Below are 27,085 nucleotides of genomic sequence, written 5' to 3'. Positions count from 1 at the left end.
GCCCGGTACTTTCAAGTCACGAACGGCAAGCTAGTTACCGGCATGACATAGCATTCTCGGCAAGAAAGTAGCGAGCGCAGCGTTTTTAAGAACGGTAACGCAAGCAAGGCAGATCACGATTATCATTGTGTCAAATATACACCCCAGGGGTGTCAATTTGTCTAAGAGTGTATGTATGCACTCCCTACGCTCGGCGCGAGAACTTCGGCCCTCGTGGCGTCTCCGGCGTGACGTAGCCGACGCTGCGGGCCTGGCGTGCCAGATAGGCCAGTCGCCTCCCTGATACCTTTCCACCCTCCGCCTCCTTCAGTTGCGGCGCTTGCGAGAGACACTTAGGTCGTTTTAACCCTTTAATATCTGCGATGTGCTCGTGTGCCGCCTCCACCACGTGTTTGGCTGCAGTTTTTTGGACGGATATAGCATTCGGCGCCATCCCCGATTTCATCAGCAACATGTGACAACATGAGCGACAGCGCAGGAAGCCTGCAAAGGGCGCGCTGTGCCCGCTGCTTGAACGCGGGCCGGAGCCTCCAGGCCAAGTTTTACACTTCGCCGCGGACGAAGGGTAAGCAAGGTTACCGTTGCTCAGAAGGGTATAAGCGCAGGACCAAATGTAACAGCTATAGGTGACGTGACGATGGAAACAATCCCGACGGTGCGAGCGACAATCGGCCAAGGTGAATGTGGAAAAAAGCACGTCGAACGCGACACGCAGGACGTGCCTGTTCACCGATACACTTCGCTAACGCGTCTAGGAGCCATTGTCTCCAACTCTTTCGCTATTGCTTTATTTGAACGGGGGCTGCGGTAACCCAGAATGAACGGGTGGAACAAGCGCTGTAGCCAGTCGCGCAGGGCGCTCATATCTGCTGCGCTGGGCAAATATTTAAAAAAAGTACATTATGGGGTTTTACGTGCCAAAACCACTTTCTGATTATGAGGCACGCCGTAGTGGGGGACTCCGGAAATTAGGACCACCTGGGGTTCTTTAACGTACACCTAAATCTAAGTACACTGGTGTTTTCGCATTTCGCCCCCATCGAAATGTGGCCGCCGTGGCCGAGATTCGATCCTGCGACCTTGTGCATCGCGGCCGAACACCATAGCCACTAAGCAGCCACGGCGGGTGGCAAATATTCCATGCGCAATATGCAAGTCGAAAGATTTCGCAAACAATTCTTAGCTGAACATTCCTCAGAAATGGTTACAATATATAGGCGCATCGGCTCAAGACTGCAGTCCTGAAAGCCATACACCGTTGCTTTATATTCTCCGCGACATTGACCGAAAAGGCTAGTAAGGCGAGACAAATTTTGCTGCTTTTCTAGGAGCAATACCAAAGCTATAACGAATTTTCGGAGGTTTTTGCTGCAGTAGAAAAAAATGCACGCAGAAACATCTCTGGGAGTTGTCTAGCTATGCGTAAGCATTGTGCCAGTTGCTTATCTCCACGCAGCACGGTGGCATAGGTAATTTATGAAACACGATCCAACCAGTATAAACCCATCTGAACCCTTATCGGTCGTTGTAAACACTATCGGACTAGATACGACCCTTATCAACCCTTTTGGGTTATCAATCTTATCGTACTCGATTCATGACAATGCATGACAATGACGCAATGACGATGATGAATTGAGAATAGAGACATGAGCTGAATTGAATGACGATGACTACGGGAAGCTTTAAGGAATTTTTCCACTGTACTGCGGGCGCAATCGGTGGGTAATGCGCGTGGGGTTTCCTGGAAACCCTACGCGCAGGAAACCAGCACCCACCCAGGCTTCCTGGTGTTACAGGAAACCATCATGTAGCCGAACACACCTCACCTCTGGAAGCACCTTCTGAGGCCTCTCTGATTTATCTCGCTGCTGAAGGCGCCAAACCTGCGAAATTGAGAAACGAGCAAAGAAAAGCTAATGATTTACAAAGACGCCGTGGCAGAAAAAACAGCCGCCAGTTTCCGGTACCAGCGCCGCCACTTGGTCCGCACTCCTGTCTTGTTCACGTTCGGTTTCCTCATCGGTCAATGACACCAGGTACCGTGCCCAATAAAACTCTTCCTCCACTGCCCTTTCCATATTATATAGGTTTAAAGAAAAGGCTACACTGGCCATGATCAGTTGTTAACGTTTTAGAAGGGAGCAGAGTTGGTTCCGAAATGTCAGGTTTAAATATCTTCCGTATTTGCTTGAAGGCGTTCTTGAATTGCTAATTCGTGAGTTATGTTCTTATCTTAATTTATTAGGACAACGTTGCTGGTCCTTCGCCGTCACTGCAACCTGCCGTGGTTGCTTAGTGGCTATAGTGTTCAGCTGGAGGTTGCGGCATTGAATCCCAGACGGCGGCCGCATTTCGATGGGGGCGAAATGCGAAAACACCCGTGTGCTCAGATTTAGCTGCATGTTAAAAAACGTCAGGTGGTAGAAATTTTAGGAGTCCTCTACTACGGCGTGCCTCACAATCAGATCGTGGTTTTGACCCGTCAACCCTCATAATTTTAACTTTTACCTGGTGCTACAACGTGTAGGCATAAGGTTAAAAGCTTTCGAATAAAACCTAACGGCTGATGCGACACCTTGGCAACATTGAGCATGTCATCTATAGTCACTGGTTTCACGCGGGAGTGTTAATAGATGATGCATGTTCACCCATTTTTCTTAGAGATGTAGCTTTCAGTATTTTCCTATCGAAAGCATAATGAAAGGGTCCTTCTGTAGAGAGTGGTATGGCCTAAAGGCTATTTTGAGCGATTAGCCGCACTGCATCACTCCGTGGTAGCTTACATTAGATGAGCCTTGGTATCTTTAATAAATTGTTTTAGGCTCGATGGAGACACTTAAATTGTTTGCAGGGAGTCACCTTAGCTTATTTTGTTGTTTGAACGGTAGTGTATTTTACCTAGTGTCTATCTATAAGGACAGGAACATCTAACAAAGAACCAAAATTCGACATGGCGATAAGATGGTATTTCTTGGGGTTTTTCTTTTCCAAGTCAAGAGGAGCGAAACACAACTTCACCAATATTCTTTACCTAGGGGAAATTATCATTCCACCGAAATGCTTTCGGTGTTTGTCTAGGAAAGGCCAGAGAACTGAGTACACGAGCAAAGTGAATGACATGAAAACAGTGATAAGGCACTGAATGACATCATGGTACACTTTTCTAAAGAGACATTAAAGAGGGAAAAAAGTTGTGGTGCAGTGCATTATCCTTGCACATTATCCCTAAAGAAAATCCACTTTCTGAGGAGATTTGGTCAACCAGAAAAGGCGCAAGTACGAAAGAAAGGTGTCAAGGACACCTTGAGCTCCCTGCACTAGCTTATCCTGACGTCATGGATTTTAACGTCATCAGCTCTAGTCCAGCTAATGTTTGTAAGTAAAGACGTACTGCACTATATTCTAAGAGAGTGAAAGGTTAAACTTAGAAGGTTTCGAGAGCCTTTAGTGAGTCACAACGGCCCAAATATCAGAAAATGCGTAGACAGTCGTGACGTCACACCTTCCTGCCGGCGCCGGGTTATCAGCGCGCGCCTGTAAAACAGAAATTTGGCTTTAGTGCACTTTACAGAAATATATTTTTGAAAGAAGACTTGATCAGGCTAAAGTGACTTAGTTTTTTCTTTCATTTCCCTTTAATGTAAGCACGTCGTGATGGCTTCGCTAAGCCATTTGGTGAAGTAGGCGCTTTTTACCCTTTTTTCGGCCTCTATTCGTAATGTGGTTATTTCTGGGTGAACAAACTACTGGTGACCGGATATATTCGTACAAATCCTGCAGGTATGAGAAGATGAGGAGGGGAGGAAGGGTAGGGAGTGTTACCACATTGTTGGAATATTATCTCAAAGAGGTTGGCACCAGATAATCGTTGTTCCAGTGCAAGAAAGCTGAATAACCAGCGGACCAGCGACTTTATTTGCACTGATTTATACCGACAGCAGCTGGCCTCTCGCAACTGACACCACCACCTTGCATCTCGAATATTGTGCTCATCTGCATCCAGCCTACTCCGCGTCCGCAGTGGTATTGACCATTGTGGCCTCCGAAATACTTGCACTGATGCCGCCCATCTCGGTGCTTTTGTTGTTCATGAAGCCTCATAGCAATCGTTTATCGCTAAAGCTGTGCGATGACGCTGTGGTAAGCCCGCACATGAACCACAGGGCTGCAGATTAATCCGCAGTAGCACCGTAAGATGCTACTGCGCCATATGGTTTTCTTCATCTTATGGTGACGGTGAAGCTGTGACTGGAAAGCAGACAAGCGGCAAACACAACTGCACATTATTCATCGCTACACTTAGCTGCACAACCATATAGTATATGACAAAGTTAAACATTCAGTTTTAACTTCACTGCTGCCTTTTGCTAGTGTGCTCCATGCCATCCACTGCCGAATGAGACTGAAAGCATGGGAGATCAACTAACTTAATTTCTTAATATTATTTCATAAAATTTTCACAGTAAATAATTTGTTGTACCTAATTTCATTTTAAATAAAGGGAAAATCAGACATCCACCCGTTCGTAGCAATTGCTACAAAGGATACCCATACGGGTTCCTCGAAAGAAAAGCCTCATAGTTGAAGAAAAATTCGTCCTGGTCCGGGACTCGAACCCGGGACCACCGCCTTTCCGGGGCAGCCGCTCTACCATCTGAGCTAACCAGGCGGCTAGCAGATGGCAGGGCGAAGTCGAATTTGTCGACAACACGAAGCAAAAGCAAGAGTTTGACGTAGTAGTTCTGCGGAAACCCGCAAGGTGGAGAGGAGTAATGAATAAAGGGAAAATCAGACATCCACCCGTTCGTAGCAATTGCTACAAAGGAAACCCATACGGGTTCCTCGAAAGAAAAGAATTTCATTTACTTGACGTATTTCGCTACTGTGATGATCCCTGCTTCTCTTCGCCGAATCCATTCGGATGCCGTTTCCAGTGAATAAAGACCGTTGCCAGAAAGAACACTGACGTCAGCACATTTACATTTAAGTACGAGTTCTAGAGTGACGTCGATATCCAATTCTATGCGCGTAGGCACCTCACGTTCGCTGGGCCCTGCTGAACCATGACATCGTCTAGGGTTTGAAAACAAGCTTTGAAATGCTAAACGGAGCTGGTTTTCATTTTTAATTTATTTCCCTGCTAAGTGCGCAGAGGGCGTGTGCACGAGGTCGCCTACAAGCCGAGATTCACGCGCCTGTGACGTATACGAATCAATGCCTATATCCTATGTAGTGCGGTTCTCTAAGTAAGATAGCAATGTACCCAATAGTAATGGTGGCGTTTTTTTAATAATGACCTTTGGCGACGACACGAATAAACTTAATAATGGCCACCTTCAACACAGCCGTGGCCGCGGTCTAAGGTAATCAATAGAAATTATATATAGGTGTGGCTTAGTGTTTCGATGGTTTAATTTGTTGGTATTGCAGTTGAGTGTGTCTGCCCTAAAAATCATTTCTGAAAACTGAGTCTTCATTGAAACACCTTTTTCGGGAAGAAAAGGGTATGAGGGAGAAAAAGAAATAAGGGAGGTGTATAAAAAATCTACAATGAGAACAAACAAACAAATGAACATGTATACCCGATAAAATCAAGCTGGCTAGGTGACTATATCAGCACCCCGTTTCAGAGGGGATGCCAGTAAATCGTCGTCATCATAAAATTGCATCGTACCACTTGTCTTGCGATGTGGAACGCGAGCCCAGTAGCGTCTATTCGTGCTTACATTGAATTGCCTTTGCATATTATTACACCATGCGAGCCGCCATGTAGCCGTTGAATAGGTAGTGGTACAAGGTAACTAGTAAATTCTTGAGGAAGAATAAGATTATTGATATGTATAAGAATTATTCTAATGAGAAATATGTATCGCATACCCGATTAAATCAAGCAGTCAAGGTGACGGTCATCACCCATTTTCAATGGGGATACCAATAAATAATAATAATAATAATATTAATAATAATAATAATAATAATAATAATAATAATAATAATAATAATGATTATCATCGTGTCATGCCACTTCTTGCGCGATGTGAGATTCATGCTGCATAGCGTCGATACGTGGGCATTTTGTACTGCAGTTGCGTATTATTGCACAAGGAGGCACGCCATGCACAGTTGCATAGGTAGTGGTAGAAGGTAGATATTTAAGAGAAGGTTTGAGGAAGAAAAAAAATTAAGGATATGTATGCAACAGATGCTAGAAGAAAAAAAAACATGTATATAGCGAACCTGTATAAATCAAGCGGGCTAGGTGACTTTGTTAGCGTCAAATTTTTAAGGGAATGCCAAGAAATCCCCGTCATCATGATTAGCATCGTATCGTGCCATTTTTCACGCGATGTGACAGGCGCGCCGTCCAGTGTCGATACGTTCGCACCTTGCATTGTAGTTGCATTGTATTGCACCAGGTGTCCCAACATGTAGCCTTGCATGTAGCTCAGGGAGGTTATATAAAACTTCTAGAGTGGCAGTCCCAGCCGCCGCCTATACTGGAGCGAGTGAAGCCACCAGGGGCGATATCGCTCAAGCTTGTTAACTATTGATGTTGCCTGTGAAAGGTGTTCGGTGCTGTTGAAATTCCCCTACTACCTACTTCATCGCAGGTTCCATCGAATGCAGCTGAGACGATGTAGGTTACAATATTCTCCCTAAACGCAATGAAAATGTCTGGCCTGTGGAAGGAACGAAGAGACTACAGGGAGAGCTATGTTGTGTAGAGGAATTATTAGCAAATATGTGCCTGGTAGTGTAGTACTTCACGATCATGGAAGCCAGTGTTGTGTGTAAAATGGCTGCTTGAGGCATGTTCTTCTTGGACTCTTTCAGGGATGTACTTTCGAATGTGCAGGGGAAACAGCATCCACAGAGGGAACGGTAATGACATCATCCGTGGTACCTGTTTGGGGATAGTAAGTCGCATTTCGCCGACAGCTTGCCTGAATCTGGAATTATTTTGCGTTTTGAACCACGCAGCTTATATGCAAGCGGGTCGTTTTCTGGTTTCGTAGCAGGTTAGGACTGAAGCAGTTAGCCTCAGCTGTTGGTAATCTACAAGACGAACCCTTTCGCAAGACCGAGATAGACAGGCAGGCAATTGTTACGTGTCGATTCCTAGCTTTTATTGTTAGTTTGGGACAGTTGCTGCACTATAAGAAGGCTATAGCGCAGGAGGCCGCCAAAGTAAGCATTATGAAGCGTCACCATCGAGCGGCAGTCGCTGCATCACCGAGATCCCGCAAGAAAACTAATAATGTGGTATGCGCCGGAGATTCGCCCCCATAACATTGTTACTTCCGGTGTCCAGGAGAGGTTACGGTCGATCAAGGCATCCAGAAATTGCTTTGCTTGTACGTAGGGAAGGGCTCGGCCATTAAGTAGTAATTGGTTATCCATGCGCTTGCGAGTAAAGGCCACAGCAGCGCCCCTTAAGAGTAAAAATTGTAGCCGCTACTATGTAAGATATGATATGGTTGGCACCAGATAATCGTTGTTCGAGTGCAAGAAAGCTGAATAACCAGCGGACCAGCGACTTTATTTGCACTGATTTATACCGACAGCAGCTGGCCTCTCGCAACTGACACCACCACCTTGCATCTCGAATATTGTGCTCATCTGCATCCAGCCTACTCCGCGTCCGCAGCGGTATTGACCATTGTGGCCTCCGAAATACTTGCACTGATGTCGCCCATCTCGGTGCCTTTGTTGTTCATGGAGCCTCATAGCAATCGTTTATCGCTAAAGCTGTGCGATGGCGGTGTGGTAAGCCCGCACATGAACCAGAAGGCTGGAGGTTGATCCGCAGTAGCACCGTAAGATGCTACCTCGCCATATGATTTTCTTCATCTTATGGTGACGTTGAAGCTGTGACTGGAAAGCAGACAACCGGCAAACACAACTGCCCATTATTCATCGCTACACTTAGCTGCATAACCATATAGCATATGACAAAGTTAAACATTCAGCTTTCACTTCCCTGCTGCCTTTTGCTAGCGTGCTCCATGCCATCCACTGCCGAATGAGACTGAAAGCATGGGAGATCAACTAACGTAATTGCTTAATATTATTTCATAAAATTTTCATAGTAAATAATTTGTTGTACCTAATTTCATTTTACTTGGCGCATTTCGCTACTGTGATGATCCCTGCTTCTCTTCGCCGAATCCATTCGGATGCCGTTTCCAGTGAATAAAGACCATTTCCAGAAAGAACACTGACGTCAGCACATTTACATTTATGTACGAGTTCTAGAGTGACGTCGATATCCAATTCTATGCGCGTAGGCACCTCACGTTCGCTGTGCCCTACTGAACTATGACATCGTGTAGGGCTTGAAAACTGGCTTTGAAATGCTAAACGGAGCTGGTTTTTATTTGTAATTTGTTTCCGTGCTAAGTGCGCACAGTGAGCGCGAACGAGGTCATCTACAAGACCCCATTCACGCTTCTGTGACGCATACGAATCCATGTCTATATCCTACGTAGTGTGTTTTCTCGTAGTAAGATAGCAATGTACCGAATAGCAATGGTGGCTTTTTTTGCTTAATGACCTATGGCGACGACACGAATAAACTTCATAATGGCCACCTTCAACACAGCCGTGGCCGCTGCCTAAGGTAATCAATAGAAATTATATATAGGTGTGGCTTAGTGTTTCGATGGTTTAATTTGTTGGTATTGCAGTTGAGTGTGTCTGCCCTAAAAATAACTTCTGAAAACTGAGTCCTCGTTGAAACACCTTTTTTCGGGAAGAAAAAGGTATGAGGGAGAAAAAGAAATAAAGGAGGTGTATAAAAAATCTACAATGAGAACAAATGAACATGTATACCCGATAAAATCAAGCTGGCTAGGTGACTATATCAGCACCCCGTTTCAAAGGGGATGCCAGTAAATCGTCGTCATCATAAAATTGCATCGTACCACTTGTCTTGCGATGTGGGATGCGAGCCCAGTAGCGTCTATTCGTGCTTACATTGAATTGCATTTGCCTATTATTACACCATGCGACCCGCCATGTAGCCGTTGAATCGGTAGTGGTACAAGGTAACTAGAAAATTCTTGAGGAAGAATAAGATCATTGATATGTATAAGAATTATCCTAATGAAAAATATGTATCGCATACCCGATTAAATCAATCAGTCAAGGTGACGGTCATCACCCATTTTCAATGGGGATACCAATAAATCATCACCATCATCATCATTATCATCGTGTCATGCGACTTCTTTCGCGATGTGAGATTCATGCTGCATAGCGTCGATACGTGGGTATTTCGTATTGCAGTTGCGTATTATTGCACAAGGAGGCACGCCATACACAGTTGCATAGGTAGTGGTAGAAGGTAGATATCTTAGAGAAGGTTTGAGGAAGAAAAAAAATTAAGGATATGTATGCAACAGATGCTAGAAGAAAAAAAAAAAAGATGTATATAGCGAACCTGTATAAATCAAGCGGGCTAGGTGACTTTGTCACCGTCAAATTTTTAAGGGAATGCCAAGAAATCCTCGTCATCATGATTAGCATCGTATTGTGCCATTTTTCACGCGATGTGACAGGCGCGCCGTCCAGTGTCGATACGTTCGCACCTTGCATTGTAGTTGCATTGTATTGCACCAGGTGTCCCAACATGTGGCCTTGCATGTAGCTCAGGGAGGTTATATAAAACTTCTAGAGTGGCAGTCCTAGCCGCCGCCTATACTGGAGCGAGTGAAGCCACGGGGGACGATATCGCTCAAGCTTGTGAAATATTGACATTGCCTGTGAAAGGTGTTCGGTGCTGTTGAAATTCCCCTACTAGCTACTTCATCGCAGGTTCCATCGAATACAGCTGAGACGATGTAGGTTACATTATTCTCCCTAAACGCAATGAAAACGTCTGGCCTGTGGAAGGAACGAAGAGACTACAGGGAGAGCTATGTTGTGTAGAGGAATTATTAGCAAATATGTGCCTCGTAGTGTAGTACTTCGATCACGATCATGGAAGCCAGTGTTGTGTGTAAAATAGCTGCTTGAGGCATGTTCTTCTTGGACTCTTTCAGGGATGTACTTTCGAATGTGCAGGGGAAACAGCATCCACGGAGGGAACGGTAATGACATCATCCGTGGTACCTGTTCGGGGATAGTAAGTCGCATTTCGCCAACAGCTTGCCTGAATCTGGAATTATTTTGCGTTTTGAACCACGCACCTTATATGCAAGCGGGTCGTTTTCTGGTTTCGTAGCAGGTTAGGACTGAAGCAGTTAGCCTCAGCTATTGGTAATCTACAAGACGAACCCTTTCGGAAGACCGAGATAGACTGGCAGGCAATTGTTACGTGTCGATTCCTAGCTTTTCTTGTTAGTTTGGGACAGTTGCTGCACTATAGGAAGGCTATAGCGCAGGAGGCCGCCAAAGTAAGCAGTATGAAGCGTCACCATCGAGCGGCAGTCGCTGCATCACCGAGATCCCGCAAGAAAACTAATAATGTGGGATGCGCCGGAGATTCGCCCCCATAACATTGTTACTTCCGGTGTCCAGGAGAGGTTACGGTCGATCAAGGCATCCAGAAATTGCTTTGTTTGTACGTAGGGAAGGGCTCGGCCATTAAGTAGTAATTGGTTATCCATGCGCTTGGGAGTAAAGGCCACAGCAGCGCCCCTTAAGAGTAAAAATTGTAGCCGCTACTATGTAAGATATGATGACATGTTGAAAAGCGCTCGCTGCACTCTCTGTTGAGTTACTCGACGAGATTGCGACGCAGTTCATCCGCAAGTGTCTATCAGCGTGCATTGTCATATGTACTCTAGCTGGCAGGTGCTTTTTCAAGTGAACGAGGGTGATGTTGAATGGTAAAAGAAGGCAAACAACTGTCTCTTGTGGAACTTTGTTTTTCAACATCGAAGCAAGATGTCAGACCTTCAGGAGTTGTTATGAAAAGCTGCCGTCCTTCAAGATAGTTAGATATCCACTCATAAAGCGTCCGCAAGGCCTACAGCTTCAAGGGGCTCAAAAATTTAATGATGTAGAACAGAATATCAGGCGTATTTGATGTAAAAAAATTACGACTGGAATATACGCGATTCTACGATGGGAATCAGCGATATTATACTGTCCAGTGCTGATTTATTCTCCCAAAAGCCATTCATTTCTTTTGGATAGATGCTTCGCGTTTAGAGAAACCTGTTATTCGCTTATGGATCAGTTTTTTCTGTTAGGTTCCCTACGCAACTGAGCAGAGCTATAGGTCGGAAAGATGCGTAGCTGTTTCCCTGGGTTGATCCCAAGTACAATTTTTGTGAGTTTCCATTTGACAGCCACTGTACCACTGGCCCGCGAAGTATCGTACACTTCGAGTAGTTGGAGGTGACAGTTGCGGGAAAGCTACGCTATAGCTTGATAGGTGAGTTCATCGATACCAGGAGAAGAGTTTTTGTTAATATCACTGATAGCCGCTGAAAGTTCTTTTTGTGGTTAATCCTTCGTGTAAGGAAAGCTCAATCAAAGGGCAGAACCACTGGCCTGGCGTACGCAATCTTCTGATGACACGCCACATGCTTATGCACACCAAGCGTTGCACAAAAATCCCTCCACCGCTGTGGACCTAATTTTGTGAGACAGCGTCCAATTTGGCGCTGTGCTCGTCGAGAAGCACGCAAATCTTCAAGATCCTTAGTGCGTAGTCTTTTTCACTCCAGCCGTCTTCGCATAGCGCAAAGGTGCTCATACTCTTCATCATTGGCAAGAACATCAAGGTGTCGGAATGTAGGACACGAAGTTTCCTTCAGGCAATGGGCTATTGTCAGTACTAGTTCACTTTTTCGAGTTGCATCTGTAATGCTTCGGCTAGAGGCATCTCTATAAGCATCCAAGTCTGTGCGTCCAACTTTTACGGATTGTGTACTTTGTGTTACTTCGTGTATATGACAGTGCTATGCGCGAAAGAGTGTCAGGTGTATAATTCCCTGCAGTTTCAACGTGCGATGAAACCCACTAGAATTTCCCATATGATATCGAGGTCCTTAATCAGCGCCAGAGATTGTTTTGATAAGTTGTCACAGATGCAAGCAGCGCTATTGTCGTAGCGCTGACTTGGACTCCATGGGTACTGCGACATCTTGCGCAGTATGGGTCCTCAGTTTTGGCATTGCAGCGGGGATATCAGCAGTTTCAAATGTTGTAGGTCGACAACTTATTTCCGTCGCTTAGTTGCGTATAGGGAGCTAAGAGATCCAGCAGCCAGATCATGGCACAGCAAGGGATGGTATGTCGAATGCCGCTGTGCTTTACTTTGGCCGGTAGAAGTGCGCGCTTTGCCTGTAGCTGGGGTACACCGATGTTTCAGGTAGTGTGCTTAAAAAAGTATGGCAGGTCTAGGCGACTCTTCGAAAAGTCGAAGCCTAACACCGGACAGCAGATACCAGATTTGTAGAGTGCCATTAGACTGGCTGCTAAATTCGACAGACTTTTCTTTATCATCGGCGAATATTTCTAGAACATGCAATGTCACAGGCTATTGAACATTAAGGAGCAAATATTCTGTTTCCGTAAGAGATTCGCTGACTTTCTTAGATATTTCTCGTATATCAGCTAAAAAATATATTCATGCACCCTTAAGTTCTTTTCGCGCACCTAGAAGCTAAAAATGAGTTATAAATAGGTAGGCTTGAACTTAGCTCCACCAAATCCGATAGTATGCGACGGCACATTTAGTTTGTGATGCGTGTGACGTCTTGAGAGCTGCGCACGAGTACGTCACGGGTGACCTTCAACACTCTCATTTATCAAAGTGACGTTTGTATACCTCGTGTCCAATGTGGCTTGCTCGAGTACACTCCACACACCTCGAATTTTGTAGTACACACCTCCAAAGGGGGCGAAGTGCGCATTTAATGGTGTAATGAAATGCGTGAACGATGGTGGGATTTATTTTATTTTATTCATTTGCAAAAGGCGCGAGCGCGTTGCATGAGCGGTGGGTATTACAATGGCAGTAAACACCTTACATCAATCGGCATAGTCATTAATGAGGGAGTCTTTGAAAGGAAGGTGGTTGGTCACCACGGCAATTTGTGTGGCAAGGTCATTCCACACATTGGCTGTGCACGAAAAAATGAGGCTGCTGAAAAGTGGATGTATCAGCTCGTTCAGGGTAAACGGCATTCAGGTGGTTGTGGCGCGATGCACGATGCATCAAATGGATAGGCTCGTTCTCGCCTGGTGGGGAATTAAATAATTTGAACTTCTTAAGGGCAGCCCAGTGCTCTTAACATTAGGCCCCAGTGAGAGCCATGCTTATGTCGTCTGTATCAAAGTTTCTTTTTGAAACATCCGGCGTGTGCGGCACGTACCATTTTTAATATTCTTCCCTCGTAACAGTTAGAGCAATACAACCACATGTTAGAATGCACTGCCTTCGGAATCGGCCCACATTTTCTGTTAGCTGGGCACCTGCAAAACGAGCGAAATCTGCCTATAATGCTATCACATTACATCTGCCCTTTCATGAAGCGTTCAGGAATAAACATTATGATAAAGTATATCATGATACTTTAAAAGAAAGGAGCACACTCCGCATGGGCTGGATGTGTTCGTATATACTTCACTGCTCCTTTCGTGACTGCAAGTGAGGGATCTTGTTCAACAACAGTTCCCTTTCTTTTGCATGGTGTTCCGCTATGGCCGGCGTACGCGTACGTCACGGGTGATCTCGCACACTGTCAATTATCAAAGTGGCATTGTTATACCTCGCATGTCTTACGAACTTGGAATGTCCTGCACAATGTTACGTGCTCCCGTAGGCTCCACACACGTCGAGTTTCCGAGTACCTGCATCCAAAGTGGGTGAAGTGCGCATACAGTCGTGTACCGTGCGCTTGTTGCCGAGTGTCGATTTCTGCTCAGGCGTCACAAGTTATGTCACGAAGCATATCACTCTGGACACTGTCCCCGCCACTGGAAATAATGCCATATATCCCTGAAATCAGTGCGAAAAAGAAAATGCCTCGAGTAACAACCCATCAGACTGCTTTCGAATATGTGCACAAGGTATATGCAACCGCAACGTACATTTTGGCGGATGGCTCTACAACTCAACGCCGCCCATGGTGCGGATTTTTTCTGCCCTCTACAGGGCAAGGATTCTCGTTTCGCCTTGAGCGAGCGACATAACCTACGTAAGCTGAGCTTTATGCCATTACGGAGGAGCCTCTGTATTTCACCACAAGGCTAAGATTGCTGGCCATTGCACCGTGTTCTTGTGGATACCTGGCCATGCGGGTATTTCGGGAAACGAAAGAGGGGATGAAGTTGTCCGAAATAGACTGCAATACCGAAATTTCACGTGAATATTTTTTTACCTAAGCCGACGCTTCGAACATGGCAAAATAATTTGCCAATCAAGAAAAAGACCGCCTCTGGAATCTGCCGCTTCACCAAGACAGCTTTCCGCGTTATATTGATTGAGAAGTGAGATCGAAAATTACATGACTACTACGTCGACATTTAGAGAAATTGTACCTTCGTCTTCGACTGAACATGGCGTACATTAACAATTATCTGTACCGTACAGGGCGTACCACTAACCCCTACTGTGATAACTGTGGCAGCTCAGAGACAGTGGCGCACACGTTACTTCAATTTCCCCCGCAACACGACGAGAGACAATTTTTGAGCGACAAATGGAAATTATTTGCCACGATCAGATAACGGGACCCAGCATGTTAGGTTCAATTCCCGACCCTCCAAACAGCGGCGGGTTTTAGATTTACTGCTCGAATATCGGTCAGAAATTGGTCGAATGGGAAAGCTTTAAAGATTCAACATTTCGTAAAGAAAAGCCTAAGTTTACCCGCCATCTCACCTGTAAGTATTACTATCAGGCCCACTTGCTCATTTCAAATTTATTTTTATTCTTTTTTAAAATTTTTCCGCACTGTGCTCTGGAATCCTTTCATCCCATTCCTCATCCCAATGCAGAGTAGCATGCCAGTGATTGTCAGAAATCTTTTTTTCTAATAAAGAGTATCTCTCTCTCTCTCTTTCTAAGTGTAATATTTATTTTCTGCTGCGCAGCCTCACCTAAAGAACGCTGTTCAATGAACTATTTCTGTTACGCATGCAGCGATATTTGACTTGCATTATATTTATTGATGCAAATATTGAGATAATGCTCACGTGAATATTTAATTTCGATGCAGAAAGCCCTGGTGCTTTCGAGTCACGAGTAACGTGAACCTTCTCAGACACTGCTTTTGTCGTCATAAAACATCATACTAAGCCAGCTGCAGTATTGTTAAAGAAGTTTATTTTCTTGCGTAGCGCATTTATTTTGGATTTGGCTTAAGGCAATAAAAAAATGGCACATATAAGGTTAACTCAACTCACGCTCCTCAGGTTTTTAGAATTCACATCAAACAACAGCGATGTTTCGAAATTGCTTAATGATATTGAGCGCGTTCAAAGTGAAAGACCTCTGGCTCAAAGAATTTGAGTAAAATGTAAAAAGTGCGGTGCTTTGTTAAATGGCGTTTTGTTTTTTGTGTGCTGATGACAATCGGCCAAGCTTTGTCTCCACGGAATGTAATCATAGAGGCCGTACGTGACTTACTTGAAGGGCAGCTCACAACTTTAGGTCCCTCTAAGAAGTGCGTTTCTGTTGAGAATAGACTCTACACCAGTCCTGGTAACAGTAGGTTTCTACACTACCTTGATATAAAAATGCAGTTGTAATTATAGAAGGGACAAAAATCCCAAAGCGAACGCTTCAGTAACTGAACTTCTGATGTTTATTGCTCAATTGACGAGGTATTAAATGTGCAAGATATGGCCGAGCACAAAACACAGGAAAGGCTTTTCAACAGTTGAGTCATAGAATTTGCTCAAAATGGTATGAGAGAGAAAAGGAAAATCGCATAGCAAACTATCTTGCAAGAAATTCATGAATAGAGCGTTCTTCTCTGCCGAGTGTAGGTCTTAAGTGCACGAACTTCATCGTGACCTTTCTGAGTATGTTGACCCTATGACGGACTCCCCGTGCACAGGCGAAGCAAATGTCGAGCATATTGACACGTGTACTTATCTTTATCGGGCGACCACGTTCGGCCACCTAACAAATGTTTTCGCGCAGCGCAGGACGCGCCTGCATGTAAAAGAAATTTCTGGAATGTTATCGATGGTTCCGTCCACTGTCTTTCACCGCAACTTGTGTAATCTGATTGCATGCATGTGCGACGCGAATAGTGTAGAACTTTGTGGAAGACACGCGGGTCCCATCGGTTAACCTGGAACATTCGACGACTGATCTATAAAAGCCGACGCGCTTGACCCGCTGATCAGATTTTCGACGATCGCCGACCGTGTTCGCCGCTATCGTTTTACTATAAGTGTAGCCTCTTTGTGGGCACAGGTTCGCCAAATAAAAGTTAGTTTTGTCTTTCACAGTATTGCTACTGTGTTCTTCAATGTCACCACCACGTGACAATATGCTCTGGCTGCTGAATAATGACACTCGGGACACGTATCTTGGTCGTCCTTTGTCACTGTCTGTGCCCAGGTTGGGAAAGATGTGAAGGCGGCTTTAGCTACAAGTCTCCAAGACAAAGAAACTTCGTGTGCCTAATTGAGGTTATGGCGAAGTAATTAGACACACGGATAGATTAAGGCTTGCTAGGTTGATGGGTTGGTGAGTTGGTGATGCATGCTCTACGCATATCGCACAGAAAGACGATGCGCAAGAAGGGCAGTGTACCTTCCGTTTTGCTTTTGTGTGTGATGTACGTAGAAGAAGATAAAGAGTACCGTATGCTCAGACTTGTTCGTTGAATCTTGTTTTGTGGTGTTACACACGAATGCTACGCAGGATTGTATTGTTATAACAAATATATTTTTTAACCAATGCGGGTCAACAGCGCTTCTCGCATGCTAGCTGCTAAGTGTCAGATGTGACAGGCTGTCACTCGTCAGCACTGGAGTGTCTACCACTTTTCTTGACAAGATGCTCGTGACCTCACTGAAGTCGCTGGCAAGGAATGCGGATATGGTAATGCATCACGCCAGAGTCATTCTTTGAACTTCAACAACATGACTTTGCGGTGCTACGTCAAAGTCGTTCTACACGATACTTATCTTTATTTATTTCTTTACACATACTGGCCCAAGGAGGAGGGGTTGTAAACTAAATGACAAGCGAGTAACAGACGATGCGTGACAAATGAAAGGTCTGAGAATACAAGACCAAAAACAAGAAAAAACTTCGGAAATAGAATAACTACATGAAAGTACGTTCCAGCTCTTTTGCAAAGTTATCGGAACCAATGATGCTGTCCGGCAGAGAATTCCACTCTTGTATGGTTCTCGGAAAGAAGCTGCACTTGTACGTGTTGGCCATGGCAAAAATTGGAGTTCAGGAATGTTGCTTAGTATGTCTGGTTCTTCTGGTAGAAGTCAGTTTCAGACAAACGGGTAAAATTACATTGAGTTGCCCAGAAATGTACTTATGAAGAAGTGTTAAACCGCTAATCTTCCTGCGTGTTTCCAATGTTTGAATGTTGTTTTGTAGCATTAAAGTAGTTGGCGAGTCTCCCATCTTATATTTCCCATAAATAAACCAAACAGCTTTTCTCTGACAGCGCTCTAATTGTTTAATGTCCTTACTAAAATTTGGCTCCCATACCAGTGCAGCATCTTCAAGCTTCGACCTTACACAGGCATTATAAACTGCGATTTTCGTACTGATGGGTGCATCTTTCAGTTTTCCTTTAATGAGCCACAGCTTTCTTAAAGCCGATGCTGTGGTGTCAAGGATATGTGTAGACCAGGTAAGTTCATTGGTCAGCATAATGTCTAGATACCTGTACTTCTCAACTTCTGTAATAGGACTGTTCGCTAATGTATAGTAATGAAATGTATAAGTAACTGGGCTGGTTTCTTTCGAGTAAACCCCATGAGTACAGTTTTCGCCCTATTTAACTCCATACCTCAACGGACCATACAACAACATACTTATTGACTATAAATCTCAACTGCAGTCATGGCCTAGTGTACAGGGCGTCCGCCACGGCTGCAGAAGGTGGACAGTTCGAAACCCGCCGCCGGCACCCACCGCAAAAAAAAATGATGTATATATATATATATATATCTTGGGTACAGGGGCTCCCAAACCCGGTGCCCGGTAATGTTTGGGGTGTTCGGCCTGGAAAGTGCACCCCAATGCCGCATGCCCTAGTTTCGACATGTAGCCCGGAAGGGTGGATATGTTCACTGCCCATAATACGGACACGTCTTCACAAATCTCAGATACAAAAATCCGCCTACTGACGCCACACGAGGGCTTGAAGGACAAAAAACCAGTTGCAGGAAACATGATAGCGGTCAGGGCAAATTGACATACAGGCCTTGCAGCTTAGCATAGGGGGAATGTAAAAAAAAAGAAGTAGACATGTAATCCACAGCCATTTCTCGCGCAAGAGGGATAGCGCCATGGGGACAATGACATCACGAAGAGGACGTCTGCCATTACGATGACGGCGGTACTACTGAAGCGACGGCAACAATTCGTCTGTTGATATTTGACACTGTGAAGAGCTGTCCTTGCGAGGGTCAACGCCATGAAAGCTGTGCTACAAATGATGGCGACAACCTAACGACAAAAGCTTTTTCACTGACAGCGCAGTGAAGAACTGCATTTGTGTTAGGAACCCTACAAATGACACCGGCTGTAAAAATACGGCTGGGATCAACCATAATTCGCCTGATCTAAGATATCTGAGTGTGTCTATGTGAGCAAATAATAATTGCCATACAAATTCACCCGTGACGTCAGGGTTGTTTATTCACATTTGAAGTTCATAGAAGAATTAAAGGCTAAATCACCCTTCCGTTTCTCTTTTGGTTTTCCACTTAGAACGGTTCAAATTGTGGTATTGGAGCTTTATACTGCAAATTTTCGAAGTGGTACTTTTAACTAAATGTAGCTATGTTTAATAGATCAGTATCAAAATTTTACACATGTCGATACTTGCATATGTACAAGCTGTATGTCAAATGTTATTCCCGTGTATTTCACAGTGGCTCCAAGGAAACGATATAAAATGGGGACAAAGCATCGCGTTCGATCACTAATCTACAAGAAATTATTGGTTTGAGTAGTAAACGTAGTATTAACCACCTTTAGACCAATAAAGATTACATATCTCCCTGCAAATATCTGAAATTGTCTTCTGTATGGTATTCGTGAATATATTTCCAACATCTGCGCAATGCACAAATAACGAATGGTAACATGTGTAAATCGCAGACAGGCCCGACAAAATTATTGGCAGAAGAACTACCACAACACAGCAGCTTCCTTTCATAGCAGAATCAGTGAATATGAAATTATTGTGCCTTCAGATAAGAGAAAAGCGCTCTAGCCATCGCTATTTCGCAAGTCACAAAATGGCCTTCGGTATATATTTAACAGCCAACTTGCGACCCAACGCTCAGAAGCCGAATGTCTTACCCATTGGGCTAAACACCTAAATTTGCAGAAAGTGAATATATATGAACCATATGAATATGCTGTACTGGAGGTAGAAAACAAGTGTCGAAAGAGAAGTTTCTATGAAGGCTTTGTTCAATGATTTAGTGATTGTGGAATGAAAGCCACCTCTAGGACCCCATGTAGAGCCGACTTGGAACATTGTAGGCATAAGGAATGTTCCCATTTTGCAAAACGTTACTGCCAAACACGCCACATCCCTGAGGCGCCTTTCATTGGGGCGTTATATCAACGACCCAACTGCCACCGATGTCTGAGGGCTCATGCGCTATCGCGTCGCGCAACACTGACAGATAAGCGTTCATTGAGTTGATAAGGATGATAATGAGGTAGTAAGGGTTATATGGATCTCATCAAGGTTGATAGTGGTTCGACAGGAATGGAGAAGGTGCTAAAGTTCGAAAGGGTTTACGATGATTGGAGCATTTACATTTTATGCTCCAAGCGTGAATTAGTGTTCGATGCTAAACGTTGCCTTTGTTTCTTTAACTCCTCTCGAAAAAAATTTGAATCATGATATAATATTTTTATAGCGTACGTTTCTGTCCCAATCTGATTGAGCTCCTCTTTTTGTATCATTTGTTGTGCTGCTTTATGCTCTCTATATATTGCGTATTTCATGTTGAGGCATTTCCAGGGGCATTTAGTCCTGCTGCCTAGAGTAGCTTTCATCCTTGAAAGACGTCTCCGCATTTCTGGTGGAGAAAAAAAAAATTAACTTTAGCATGATTAGCGCCATGACGCGTTCCATCGGCGTTTTACTGGTTTCGTGAAATTGCTTGTTGGCATGCAAAACTAAAAGGAAGAAATATTTGAAAGCAAGTAAACTTCAATTCTCCGTCTTGGCAATGAAGGCGTACTTAGTTCAAGCTCTCACATATTTCTATGGCTATCCACTTCGTGCTATGAGTCCGAGGCTGGCAGCAGCAGTTGAGCGTTCGACCCTTCATCGAACAAGTACAGGGTTGCAGTGTATTTACTAAAATATATTAATGTTTACGTCTTGAAATTTGAGGGCAGCCCCATACGTGTTTTCATTTATCGAGATATTGGCTGGCACGGAAAATCTGTCTCGTGGTGCACGTTATAAACGGAGCGATGCGTGGCGCGGCTGCCTCGCTAATCGGGAGATCGTGAGAGGGAGCGTGCGGGTGCCGTTCACAACAGCCTCCGCAGACAGAACTCCGCTCATCCAGCCCTTTGTTTCCATAGAGACGACGCGCGTTACTCTGGCACCATATCGTAGCCATTGGCGCCACAGAGCCCGTCTTGCGCTTTTATTGCGATATCCATTATATGGAGACTCCAGCCGCATTTCGGCCGTGGGCGTCGCCGTGAGGTGCCGTGTAAGGTCCAAGGGCGATAAAATAGTCGCCGCGTGCTGTATGCGGTACGTCCGAGTGAAAACATGCAAGGTTTAGCAGGCTCAATCTCGCGCACGCAACGGAATAAAGTAGAGAGGAAGCTTGGATAACCTTAGGGGTAGTAAAGAGGATAGTGCTTCAAAATGTCTTGTGTTGTGGTCCCATTTTGTCACTTTGTGTCTACCTATGAGAAAAGTAGGCATATAAATGTTAGAAAGGTTCGCTTCGAGAAGGGTATTGGGCTATATCTTGACGCCATTTACTTAGGTGATGACGATGCTTACATAGGTACGATTTGGTTGGTCATTGAGTGACTGTGTTCAATATATTCCAGGCACTTTCGTAGAAATAATGGTAGAAATAATCGTGCTTCCGTTGTCTGGTGCTCGGCCGGTCTACTAGCAATGACATTATGGCGCGAGATTGTGCTGTCTCCATAAAGTATTATCATTCGCATTACGAGCGGAGCGTTCTACCTACAAGAGACAGGTGTAGCGGGGTGACTATCGCCTGCCAAAGCGGTGTAGAAGATGGGCTCACGGGCAGGTAGTGCAAGAATAAAACACGCTTGCACGCTCAATCTGAGTGGCCGCGGTGTCGGCCACTTCCGAAATTCTGGTGCACCATGGCTGGCCGGCCTTAATAAACCATGGCCATGGCGGCTACTTCTTCGCGCCGCCTCCAACAAATTGCGGACCCCGATGACCTCCTCTATCTGGCGCTCCCTCACAACAGCTCTCACCATTTGAACCATCCCGTCATTTCGCATCTCGTCGGCCCACATCACCTGCGTCCACCCGCTCTGATCATCAGCACACGCCGGCCCCAGCAGCACACCTCTACTCGGTTTGTGAACGTCCTCCCCAGCTCAAAGGCAGCAGCACAACGACTCTTTCTAAGGAATTCATTGGGCACTATGTATGCGCTTTCGGCTATTCTACAACTGGCTGGTCCCCTTCCTTGGACGTTCCCTCAAGCTATTCACTTTCCGTTCGAGGGCACCTCACTCATCACCGATACAGAGGCTCTCCCACGAGCTCCCCTAGGCGCAAATTTCACTCTTTCAGGCACTGCCACGCCACACGCACAACCTTGGTGATGACTTCAGTGACCACCGCAACCCTGGTCCTATCTGCATTCGAGATTTCACCTCTAGCAGCAGCAGGCGAAGCTTCCGATATTCATTACTCACACCTTTCTTGGATGCATGAATTATCGACTTTTTCAGGAGTACCACCCAGTTTCTTCAGCTCGAGGATCACATTTGCGTCAATAACACGAGTGACCAACTCTTTCGCTATCTCCACGCAAGTCCCGAGCTGCCATATGGTCTACTGTTACAGCTCCTACTTCTACAGGCCCGGGCATCTACGAGAACCAGTGGCAGGTTGCAATTTGGCACTACGGTATCACTGTGGCTGCGTCTCGGTCACAACCTACACTGTCGGTGCTGCCTGGTACACCTCTCCCAGATTGCGTGAACCCGACACTACCAATGACCTGGACTTCACCATTGGACTTAATTTCCATCGCACTTTGCACTATGAGGGGGGCCCTGTAACAGCGCGACTTCCACATCCAAAGCAGGTGAAGTAGGACACGGGCTCACGTGCAGGTAGTGCGAGAATAGAACACGCTATCGCACTCGGCCTGAGCCATGTGGAAGTCGGCCGCCTTTGAGATACCTTTGCACCATGGCCGGCCGCCCTAAATAATCTGTGGGCATGGCGGCCACCTCTTCGCGCCGGCTCCCATAAATTGGTGAGCCGGGCGACGGATCCCAGCTACACCAGCGTCAACCCACACAGGCTGGCACACCGGGAAATGCAGACACGCATCTAGGAAAGAAGTGCGTTGTAGCAGCCACCTTCTGAAAGCTGGTAGCCAGAATGTTTGGAGCATTCATAGTGAGCCCACCACAGCTTCGCGACCGGTTTGTTATTCCCCTCTACTACAGTGCTAACTATAACTTGTGAGGCTTCCACAGCATTGCAGAATAATCTCGGCTATCAAAGGAAAGTCATATCTCAGGCTCGCTCATAGTATAGTATGTCATAGTCATAGTATGGCGTCATGTAGAAAAACGTTCACCTAGTGCCGCTGGTCTACGCGCTACCTAACCGTCTATTGAGGTAAACATTTCCTACAGCCATAATAATGCCAAAGCTTTTGTTTGCTTGAGTAGTGTCTTTGTACTTGTGTGTGCCGCGGGTGTCGTTCATGAATCCGATTTTCAGAAGCGACATTTTCGCCCGTACGCTGTAGTAAGTGTTCTTGAAGGGGAACTGTCAAGCAAACGCTAGTGTCAAGCCATTCGCTGTTCAACGCGCGAGCATTCGAAAGGTCAACATGAACGTAAACCCGTCTGTCGGCTTGTGCATGACAAACGACAGGAGATGAGTGGGAAGGGCAGAAGGCACATGGCGTCATGGGAGAGGAAGCGTGCCACGAGGTGGGGAGCACAGGTGCAGCCTGTGCGCACGCGGGTGCAGGGGAGAGGCAGATGCGTGCGTCCTACGTCATCTGTTCCAGATTATGATTATGATGATGATGTTTATTGGCATACCCTTTGCAATGGGGCAGAGACAAATAGTCTCTTGGCCTGCTTGATTTATTCAGGTTTTGTTACATCTATCGCTATCTAGCCTTTTGCCTGTCAGATCTCGATCTTAACTTTGGTATTTGGAACCTCTCTCACTATACTGTACCATTACCTACACTTACAATGACGCCGGGTTTGTCAATATCTTCCGTGCTTTTCTTGTACCAATACTCTCATCGTCTTTTATGGACCAATGGGAGCGACGTGCCACCTGGAACAGAGCAAATGAAAGAGGAGCGAAGCCATTGCATGGAGTGCCCTGGAATGTGGCCCCGCACAGTTGCACTTCGTTTACGGGAATTCGCCCTATCTAGTCTACAGAAGTACCGGCGTCCTTAAATAGACTCTGAGGGCCTAATGGCTGCATGTACGACATGATTTAATAGAAAAAAAATAAACGGACACGGCATGAAAGTAAATCCCGTGACTGCCATTTTCTTTCGTGCCGTGTCTCTTTTCTGTTTTTTTTTTATTTCGTTCCTAAATATTGTTATAGAGTCGGCCTCCGTCTTGATTCGCCTAAAGTCACTAGATTTTCTGCTTTTTTTAAAGAAAGCGAAAAATATGGGGGGATTTTAGTCTCGCCCAGCGAGTCCATATCCACCGGGCGAAACAAATGCATCGACCTGGCCTTTCACAACTGGTATGCCACAGAATACGTAAAGTACGTAACCTGCCCCTTCATGGATCACAAAGCCATACTAGTGGCCCAAAGAAAGGACCCCCCTCCAGAGACAAGTGGAGACGGCATATGGTTGTCAGACATGCCCAAAATACTCCGAATAAAGACAGCATAAGGAGCCGTTTACAACCTTTGATGAGTGCCCGACTCATAATTCCGCGCGATGTGGGAACGCGACAAAGGGCCGAAACGGGGGAAAAGTAATGTTAACTCGTGCAGTCACATGAGTCGCATTGATTACCCTCATTTCGTTTCTTACTTTTGTTTATATCGAACACGATGTATTGCATGTGCGGTGCGTTGTTATATTGTAGTCAACGTATGTACCTGCATTGATAAGTACTACAGTTGTACGTTTGTCTACCGGTGAATAAGTTTTCTTTTGGGCGCGGCGGCAGTTCTTGTCGAGTGACGGCAAGAACCATCCCTCAAGAATCGTCACTCATCTTTTCCGTTGGGCGTCAGTCGAGAGAGTGACGACGAATGTAACAGACGTGGCCATTGGAATTGGTCACGTGGCGACTGGTCTTCGCGTCAGCGCTCATTTTGCGTGTTTCCTGATGCATCGTCCCCATTTTGGCGCCGCCCACGCAGATCGGTGTGCTCATCATTGCTGTAACAACTGCCGCATCTGCTTCCATAGCGTCGATGCACGCTTTCACAGCAAGCAAAACGTATTCCATTCCATGCCTTTCAACGCGATACCACCACATCGCGTGCTTGTCGCCAGTAGAGCAGTGCTGCCATTGCGCCACCGATCTAAGTGATTGGGTGAAATTCTTTGGTGCTGCAGAAATTCAGAATTACGAAAACGTTGAAGCCGAAACTGAAATAAAAAAAAATAAATAGAATCATTACCTAACGAAAGCATAGAAGTGAAACACTCCCCCGTACCCTTATCTCCGCTGATTATCTACAGCTCGCCTTCAGTTTTCGTTCGCCAACAGGCGCGAGTGACCCTTGTCTCACTGATTGCTTTCTCGCTCAAAGCTGTTTTTTTCCGTACGCCTCTTCGGGATTGCATGGATCATACCGCTAGGCATACCCCTAATAAAGGCTGAAAAATTGGTAGCATGAGCTACGACGTCATATGAGACATCGTGCTTCTGCATAGGTATAAAATCATTTTCCTTCCCTCCTCTCTCTCCCTGTGATCTTTGTTTTCCCCTTTCCCATTCCCCCGGTGTAGGGTAGCCAACCGGACGTTATTCTGGTTAACCTCCCTGCCTTCTACTTTTCTCTTCCCTCCTCAGGCGTGTCAGTGGCGTGTCTTTGATGCTGCTTAGCCTATTTGAAGTAGCGAAATCTGTGTAGATGCGATTCTGTGGGGAAAATGATGGGAATACGTGCGGAGTAGCTCACTTTGATGGTAATCAGTGCCATTGCGTATGAGGGCTTCCTTCTCTACCGAATCATGCAGCGGCTGTTCGTAGTGTCCACTAGGTCTTAAATAGAAATTGTTGTAGGCCTCATCATCATATCGTCATCATAATCAGCCTGTTTTCTGTCCACTGCAGGACGAAGGCCTCTCCCTGCGATCTTCAATTGCCCCAGTCCTGCGCCAACCGATTCCAACTAGCGCCCATGAATTTCCTCATTTCATCGTTCCACCTAGTCTTCTGTCGTCCTAGATTGCGTTTCCATTCTATTGGTACCCTTCTGGAACACTAACCGTCCAACGGTTATCTAACCTGCGCATTACATGACATGCCCACCTCCATTTCTTTCTTGTGATATCAATTGGAATATCGTCTATACGCGTTTGCTCTCTGATACAAACCGCTCTGTTTCTGTCTCTTAACGTTATGCCTAGCAATCTTCGTTCCATCGCTCTTTGCGCGGTCCTTAACTTGTTCTCATGCTTCTGTGTCAGTCTACAAGTCTCGGCCCCATATGTCAGCACTGGTAAAATGCACTGACTGTACACCTGAGTGAGTCGGCCAATGAGTGAATTTGTTGACTTGTGAAATGTAGCGCCTCTCCCGACGTATAAAGCTAATCACAAAATCGTCTCAAAAGTCGCTCTTCCAAACAACCACATACCGAAGGCCCACGAATTCTCTTTGAACCGTCTGACGACAATTTCGAAATGTTAAACGCTGCGCACAAAAACTTGTTCTTCGCTGACAAATGTTACAAATAAGACGCCATGGATCCACCATACCATAAAGGCCAGACGTTAGAAAGGTCGCCAAAGTCCTATTGGATTAGGTCCAGAAAGACCTATACGCATTTTGACATTTGTCGCAAAGTGTATGATGCTTAAGTATGAAAAGGCCGTTCAAGAATCTCAGAATGCTGGTTTTCTTCGGCCTGCGACTGTGCAGCGGCATTAAAATGAAGCCTGCAAACTACACCTATAATCAAGTGTTTACGTGTCTTCCCATTCAAGACAAGCACATGTCTAATGGCACCGAGAATACCGCTGCAGACAAATTTCTGTTGTACTCGTGTACTCCTGGTGGGAAGGGCGAACGTTCGTCCTCAGGCACATTATAGGTGCTAGGAAGTGTTCATAATTGTACGAATCTGACAAGAGTCGACATCAGTGGTAAACAATCTTCAGCTGTTTGCTTCTGTTATGTTACGAAAGTGAACGCCATTATATTGCTGGCAGCCAAAATTTTTTAACAAGCAAGTGTTTTAGGCCAGGCCTCACCGGAAATGTGTCAGGTGCGCGCATGTCACGCAATCGTCATCACGCAAATCCGTGAGATTATAATAAGCTATTTTGTGCCTGCCCACCAATTAATAAAATAGACATGAAGATCTTAGAAACGCCAGCTTTATTAAAGGATTTGTGCTCTTGATGACGTTTATTGGATAAAATCTTGCTTCTTGAGTGCCATTAGTTTTTTCACTGAGAATCTTGTAGAAAGATGGCAGGCAGTTTGTGCAACATTAAGAGTCGTAAA

At 45.4% G+C, this 27,085-nt stretch overlaps 1 long non-coding RNA gene and 1 other non-coding gene across 2 annotated transcripts in view; one reads left to right on the top strand and one right to left on the bottom strand.

Annotated features, from left to right (window-relative positions):
- Positions 1 to 208: 208 nt before the first annotated feature.
- The window catches only part of LOC140214022 (uncharacterized), a 58,932-nt gene continuing 32,055 nt past the window's right edge, over positions 209 to 27,085 (top strand). The window contains exon 1 of the long non-coding RNA XR_011890922.1: positions 209 to 565. This is a non-coding gene — a long non-coding RNA (uncharacterized lncRNA). The remainder of the gene's footprint in view (positions 566 to 27,085) is intronic.
- On the bottom strand, positions 4,598 to 4,672 carry TRNAS-GGA (transfer RNA serine (anticodon GGA)). Its single transcript has one exon. It is a non-coding gene; the product is annotated as a tRNA-Ser (tRNA).

The sequence above is a fragment of the Dermacentor andersoni genome, chromosome 11 (genome assembly GCF_023375885.2).
Source record: "Dermacentor andersoni chromosome 11, qqDerAnde1_hic_scaffold, whole genome shotgun sequence".
Lineage (NCBI taxonomy): Eukaryota > Metazoa > Arthropoda > Arachnida > Ixodida > Ixodidae > Dermacentor > Dermacentor andersoni.
The sequence above is the reverse complement of the archived record's forward strand: the minus strand, read 5'-3'. Positions and strand labels throughout refer to the sequence as shown.